The sequence below is a fragment of the Dipodomys spectabilis genome, unplaced genomic scaffold (genome assembly GCF_019054845.1).
Source record: "Dipodomys spectabilis isolate Male_0828 unplaced genomic scaffold, ASM1905484v1 ptg000089l, whole genome shotgun sequence".
NCBI lineage: Eukaryota > Metazoa > Chordata > Mammalia > Rodentia > Heteromyidae > Dipodomys > Dipodomys spectabilis.
This window is the reverse complement of record NW_024870766.1, coordinates 9,374,480-9,382,858: the sequence shown is the minus strand read 5'-3', so window position 1 is coordinate 9,382,858 and position 8,379 is coordinate 9,374,480.

The window sequence follows — 8,379 nt, the reverse complement described above, 5'->3', positions numbered from 1 at the left end:
TTGTTTCTTTGTTTTTAACTATCCCTAACAATATTACACTCTTCACTCGGTTCTCTTTCATCCCTCCTGCCCTAATTCTAACATTTTATCTTCATTTTGTCTTGATTTCCTCAAAGTCTATGACTCTACATATTTTTTTTTTAAATCTTCTACACCATTTTCATGCATTTAAATATGGGTATCTAATTATATTTATTTTCTCTAATAATCTTTATGAAAATGTCAGATTGATTAGGCCTTTGTTACAGCTAATTTTTGATTTCAAACTACAGAATTGGTGATAGATATACCAGCCTTCACTATGCACCTAAAAATGGTAGGGTACAAAATATTATTTACCAAATAGAGACACAGTTTATGATATTTAACAATGTATAAATTTTATTAATAATTATACTACCTCTTAAAATGTGCCACTTATGTTAAAGTAACCAAAATAACAAGTTTTCCCACCTATCCGTGCTAACTTTCACTTTTACTGCTGTGGTATACTTTCTGTAACATGCTTTTGCTATAATGCAAAGCTTATGTCTTGTATTTCAGTATGATAAATCAATCATAATGAAACATAGGTTTCTTATTAACATCTGTCAATCACTTTGTGGTAACTTACCAACACATATGTATAGGATCCGTAGTTTATCCCGTTTTTTACATAAATAAAACAATATGTCTTTCTCACTTTTCTAACCATTTCAATATAATGCCTAGTATCAGACAAATCAAGCTGAGCAATGGTGAACTGATACTTCTTTCAGTCTGAATAAATCTAACTGAATAGTTTTGTATTGTCATTGACCTTCTGTTGCAAGAAACCATTCAAGAATGACCAAATCTCTAGTATAACTGAAAAACAAATACTTCAGTCAAATCTTAAAGTGACTTTTGAAAAAAATCATAAATCTAGCCATGCATTGTTGTTACTAAAAAATTTCTTCATGTGTCTATTGGCCATCCTTCACCAACCTAGATGCCCCTCAGTAGATGAATGGATCAAGAAAATGTGGTATATATGCACAATGGAATTCTGTGCCTCTATCAGAAAGAATGACATTGCCCCATTTTTTAGGAAATGGGAAGACTTGGAAAGAATTATATTAAGTGTAGTAAGCCAGGCCCAAAGAAACATAGGCCCCATGGTTTCCCTTATTGCAATAACTAGTATATGTCTCCGACAAGCAGAAATGGTCAGATAAGTTGATGTTAGGCGAAATGAACCTCATGATAAGGACTCAAATGTTTTTTTTTTCTTTCTTGCTATTATTTCTAACATATTTATATGATATTTCTTTGTTGCTTTGTATGTCCCTCCCCCACAGTATAACCCCTGTTTTCACTGTACTTGATGTTGGCATAATTTGTGGTGGGAAAGGGTAAAAACAAATTGTTTAAATAGGGATACAGGTGGACCCATTGCAACAATGAAATGTACAAGACCTTATGTTGAAAAAATGAACTTTACATGTTTGGCCTGGGGATGGGGGGTTGGGAGTGGGAAGGGATGGGAAGGGGAACCAAAGGAGGAGGCAACAATGTTTGATAAGAAATTTACTCATTACCTTGCCCATGTAATTGTAACCCCTCTGTACGATATTTTCACAAGTAAAAAAATAAGAAAACTTCTCTGAACTTGATCTTGTAACACCATATACTCATCTCTTTCTCTTGTTTGTATCACTTAGATTGCTGGAACACTCTTTCCCTCATTACTAAAATTTCCAGGTAACTTCGGTTTACAAAATTATACATGGCTCTGAATCTGTCTGTTAATATTTACACATAAATTCAGATTCAGAGTAAGCTATTTTAGGGGAGAACTAAGCCATTTTACAAAGCAAACAAGGTTTAGACAAGGATTGTGTTTGAATTACCTCCTTCAAATTCATATATTGAAGTCTAAATCCCAATATCTTAAAATATGACCCTATTTGTAAATATTGTGGATCATCACAGTTGTAAATGGTTAAGCTGAGGCCTTACTGGAGCGGAGTGGATTACAATCCACTATTGTTACATAAAGGATATTTGGACAGAGACTTGAACACAGGAAGTGTGCAAATATTAGAGATTTGCTGTCTCAAACAGTGGAATGACCAGAAACTGGGAGAGTAGCTTAAAACAGGTCTTTCCCAGTACCCTCAAGAGAAGGTAGCCCTGTTAAATCTTGATCTCAGAATTCTAGGTCCCAGATCTGCTGGACAATACATTTCTGCTGATTAACGCATTCAGTCTGTGATAATGCGTGTTATGCTCTTCCTAAAAAGTTAATGGAACATAGTAGAGTTCATCAAAATCAAGCAGCAAACCAGAAAACAATATCATGATGTAGAGAAAATAAAAAATTTATTATACAATATTGAAGGATTATTTTTTAATTGCCGTTGTGAATTTTCTAAGGCTACTAAGTAAAAAAGAACATAGTTTTCAGGACCCCAACAACACTCATTTCATTCTCATGCTGACAGTGCTTCATCATACTTTTCTGATTAATTATCTCATTGATCTGAAAACAGAGAGGTCTAGGGGTACATGACTTCTCCATCTCAGAATTTAACAATGGTGCATGACACAAGAATATGTTCATAAAATATCTTCAAAGTTCAACAAAACTAAATTCACTACAATATGCTTTAGAATATTAAGCAAATTGTCCCATGAAGTAAGAATTTTTCACTCAACCTAGTTACACTGGTTCATATCCAAGACACATGTAACTGTTCAAAAGTCTGGACTCTGAATATATATTTTCTAAATATAACAAATAACAAGGAAACCTACTGTCTTTTTTATTTTAAGTCCTTAGAGTATCAAATATACTGATGATAAATTGAACCAAAAAGGAAGAGTGAAAAGACAAAAAACAGTCCTTGGCCCCTGACCTAGATTTCTATTTGTAGATTCATACTTATATGTTTCTCAGAACCTAGTATTAAGAGAAAGTATAAAAATATTGCCACGTGTTAACCTCTGTACTAGACTGAGATTGTCCTGCCTGGCCAGGATTGGAAATGTACACAGAGAAACATGCATCTTAATGTGAAGCAGACTTGGTGGGGGAGTTGCCACTGCTTCCTGCCAGGTATTCTAGCCTCCAGATAGTCTGCTGTCTTTTGATGATCTGCCTGTAAATTCTTTCAGTCTCTCAGTCTGAGCCGTGTATGGCTCCTTCTCTTCCTCTGTTTGACCTTCATGGTATCTCATCTGCATTGTGCAATGGAACACAGGCTTAATTTCACTTCCAGTGTGCTGCATCTGTTTTACCATATAGCCTGCATTACTGTGCTTCTAATCATAGACCAGTAACTTGACTCCTGTTCATGAGAGATAACTCAGTTTTATTTGACTGACTCTGGGTCTTAACGTACTAAGAAATACTCAAGATAAAGGAGTTCAATACTGGGTTGGAGGCACAATTTCCTAGTCTCTATCCTCCATTGTGCATAAATGAATTGTCCATTTCACCTAGAAGGATGTGTTCCCTTTAACTGTGGTATGGACATAAATGAAACTTCGCTCATAGGTTCCTGTATATTAATTTTGTATCTCTCAATCTCATGAATTCATAAACTATCTGATAGATTCATATAGCAGAGCTGACGAAGTACACTTTTGATCAGAAAAAAATCTCTTATATATTCTTAGAGAATCCCAGAATTTCCAATTCATCTTGGAGAAAAAAATGAAAAAAAATAGATTTGTCAACATTGTGTTTATATTTTCATATGACTGAAAATGAGTGTGGCAGTGATATCTTTAGTTTGTCCTCAGCATCCATCCCTTTCTCCTGTCCCAACCAAGTTTATTTCACTCATCAGCGAAGACATCAGCTTCCAGATATATGTAAATAAGAAGATAAATGTAAGAAGTCTGCAACTCTGGTGTTTTCTACAAATGGTTTCATGCCTTAATTCCTATATTCTTGTGGAAACAAAATGTTTTCAAAGACTGAATTATGCTTACTGTAAGGGTTATTATCCACTCAGACTGATCTGCAGTCACATATGCCACCAGTATTAGTCTTTCCTAAAATGCAGACCTTATAGCTATAAGTTTTTTATTTAATAAAGAAAAACATCAATCACATTATGTTGTTTGGTACCAAAAATGCCTTGATCTGTCTTTAAGGGTATTTATTACAAAGGAAAGCAGGGTGAGAATCTACTGACAGACATGAAGCCTTAAGGCTTTGTATGAAAACCCCCAAGCATCTAAGATGATTACTACAGAATGCTTCATGTTTGATCCTATCTTTCAGGATTTGATTTCTAGTTTTCTAGAATTCTAGTATTTGTAAGTATAATTCAATCAATGTAGTCCCCAATTTCAAAATTGTTTAAATTATCTTCAGAGTTCCACATATGATCTCTAGAGTTCCACTGAGTGATAGTCAGGCAGAGTTGCGTAATGTATATTCTCAACTACTCAAGAGACATCAATATGATGATTTTGATTTGAAACCAGCTCTGGAAAAAAAACAGTGCGAGGTGCCAGTGGTCAATATCTATAGTCCTAGCTATTCTGGCGAATGAGATAAATTCTCTGTCAGAAAAGGAAGCATAGCTCAAGTGAACAAAAGAGCCAAGGGAAAGCACAAGGTACCAAGTTCAATTCCAATACCACACACACACACACACACAGAATGAAATTTTAAAAATCTCCCAACTGTAACCCTAAATTATCTGGAAGGTCTTAGGTAAGAGGATCCTGGTCTCTGAGTCTAGCCCTGGGCAAAACTAAAACACTATACATATATATATAAATATATATATGAAATTAATAAAACAAAAGAAAGCTGAGAATACAGTTCAAGGTTTAGTTTCTGCATAGTTCAAACTTCAGTACTCCCTCATAACAAAACAAAACTTTCATAAAACTTCATAATATGTTAAGAAATTATCAGCACATTAAAAATCCACAACTCAAATATTTCACAGAATTCTGTGAAAAAGCCTAGAATTTCTGAACCTACTATTAATTATTTGGTAGAAAGTTAAAGTATTTGTTAAAAAATATACCTCATAAGTTTTGCAAAATATGTTGATTTCATCCCAAAATTGATTCCAATGTGCTAAGGTTTTAAATATGTTACAGCATAACTCTCTGACACCTTCCCATTTCATATCTTATCTTGAAAGCAAGCCTCTCTATCTCCCTTGGGTAATGGAAGTCTGAAAGGAGGCTTGTCTCCATCAAGATGGGCAATCTGCCCTTCCTCTTGTGGTTGATTGAAATATATCCTCCCAAATAGGTGAAAATAGGAATCTGGGAGTGCCTTTAGCTACTTCTGCCTCTCTCATGCTGCAGGAAACAGCCAGTCATGTAGTGTGCACATTATTCAAACCCATCCATCTCTACTGCACCCTGCTACTATTTCCCATTGAACTCCTTGTCCAAGCGTTGGAGCCTTAACATTCTGCCAAAATGTCTTCAGAATGATATTTCTGCAAAATGTACTTATTTGTTTCTCTTTCATAAGGCCTCTTTCTCACCATGAAAGCTGTGTGTTTGTGTGTGTGTGTGTGTGTGTGTGTGATCATGGATGAAAACTTTCACAAAATTTGGAAAAGCTGACAAGGCAGAATTTACATTGTGTTACAATTATTCACTGTGTGTAGTCACAGCAAGTAGCTGAGTATATCTGAAAGGGAACAATTTAAAATATGGTTTGTGAAAAATGTATCTGTATTTAGAGGTCACTGCAGAAGACAAAATAGGGACTACTAGTAGCTGGGGGCATATTTTTAAAAAATATACTGAAACATTCTCACTAAAGTGGAATTTAACCTGTGTATGTGTGTGTGTGGTGGGTGGTTCTTCATCCTTAATTGCCATAAAATAAAGAATATATGACCAAAATTTAAAGAAAGAAATTTAAATTTCTAATAAAAAAAAGGGACACTAAATGATTTTTAAAGTGAAGGACATTTATTCACTCATTCAATTGTTCACTTTTTCTCTTTTTTTTTTCGTTTTTCTTTTTATTTATTTATGTATTTATTTATTTACACTTAGTGAGATAGGATCTTGCTGTGTAGCCTAGGTTAGTTTCTGAGGTAACATTCTTGCCTATATTTCCTAAGTACTGAGATTGCAGGCAGGTTTCATCAGAGCTATCCTGAGAAGGACAACTTAATTATAAGGGTTTTAGATTTTCTAGATGAATTTAATTTAATGTAGTTTAATTTACATTGAAGTGTATTTTACATTAGAATTTCAAGACTATTTTGTTTATAGAAAAAAGTTTGTTGTTCTATCTAAATGTCTTTATTCAACTGACATATACTAAAAAAACTGTCTTTTGAACACACTGAATATTGAAATAGAACTTTGCTTTGCCTGTATGAGCCAGTATCATAACTTCCTTGTTAATTAAGTTGAAATAATTTAAATATGTTTTTGTGAGTTGATTCAAGCAGATATGTATGTGCATACAGCAGACTTTGTTCTAAGTCTTCCTAAATTATGTGAGTGAAAGTCACATTTTTCCCTATCTTTTCAAAATACTGACAAAGGATTATATTCTTTGAAATTGATAATTATTTCTCAAATTACTTAAAATATTAATCTAGTTCTTTTAGTTAATCTTTTATTAAACTAGTTATTTTAGTTAATACTTTATTAATCTAGTTATTTTAGTGATTCAAATGTACTTTCAAAGTGGCTCAGTGGTACAGTGCTTGCCTTGCATGCATGAGGCCCTGGGTTTGATTCCTCAGAACCACATAAGCAGAAAAAGCTGGAAGTGGCGCAGTGGCTCAAGTGGTAGAGTGTTAACCTTCAGCTGAAGAGCTGAGGGACAGTGCCCAGGCCCAGAGTACTATTACCAACCAATATTGTATAGGACATTGTATATGGTTGCTTTTAATGTTATTTATTTATTTATTTACTTATTTTTTAATTGTTGGTCATGGGGCTTAAACTTTGGGCCTGGGCCCTATCCCTCAGCTCTTCAGCTCAGGGTGAGCACTCTACCACTTGAACCATAGTGCCACTTCCAGTTTTCTGAGTAGTTTATTGGACATGAGTCTCATGGAGTTTCCTGTCCAAGCTGGCTTTGAACCACGATCCTCAGATCTCAGCTTCCTTAGTATCTAGGATTAAAAGCCTGAGCCACTGATGGCTGGCTTAATTTTTTTTTTTTTAAGGGTCCTCTGGACAAACCAAGAGTTTGAATTTTCTGAACTTAAGTTAATTGTACCCTTTGAATTCAATGGACTTATCTATTTGTTCACTTTAATTGAATAATAGTACTTCTTGCATGCACATTTAAACCAATCTTTAATGTTTGCCTAGATGTTTATAAAGAAGACTGAAGAAGACCTAGCATTATGTCTAATAAACTTCATATGGAATTTAAGATATAACTGCATTTAAGTTTTGATACAAGTAATGCTCATGTACATAACTGTTTTGCTATATTCTCTTTTGGATTATATAGGACATTTGCTCACTAGTTAAACATTGATCTGAATGTCACAGTCTTATTGTTTTATCAGAAATTTATTCTGTTTCTATTCTAGTCACTTGATTACAAGTGTAGAAAAAAATGTTTAATAAATAGACTACTATATCTTTTAAGCCAAATAAATACAAATTAATCCAAACTGAATAGTTCTTTAAGTCTTCATATGCATAAACTTTTGAATTTATGTTTTAAACAATGAAAATCAATTTGTTACTACATGGTAAGTTTTATAATCATGTTATTATTATGACAATAGGGAATTGTGTGAAGGTTAAATGTATTCATTTAACTTCACTACCTAAGTTACTGTTTAAAAATATCTGTTGTCAAGGTGATGGACAGTGGGGTTACAGTTACCATACATAAAGTAGTGAGCACATTTTTTGAAACGTTTGATGGCCATTACATAGTTGTAGAAAGGAGCTGTCATTCACCGAAACAGTTATGAATACAGTGTATCCTGATCATTGTCAGCTCTTTCAGCATTCTCATACACCATGCCCAGCCCACCCCTTCCCTTACTTAGCTTAACTCTAGGTTATGTAGTTTTTCTCAATTCTGTGATATATACAATGAAATTTTGCCTGCATTCTCCCCATTTCCCCCATTCATGCTTCAATTGCTCTCCCCTGGTCCCAACGCTGTCATCTCGCAAGCAGTGAGTACATTTCTTGTCCAACTTGTTACCCCCTCCTTCATTTTATTTTTTGTACAATTTCTTTTTTGTCACTTAAAGTTAATTTATCAAAAAATTGAGAATAATTTAGTCAAAATATTAATGTAATATAAAAATAAAAGTCTATGGTGATAGTAATTTTTGTTATTTTTCCTTTACACATGAGCTAAAAAGTACTACTTTATTAAGGAGATAAACATTACAAAAAGTATTAATAAACAGGCTCTAAATGTGATAT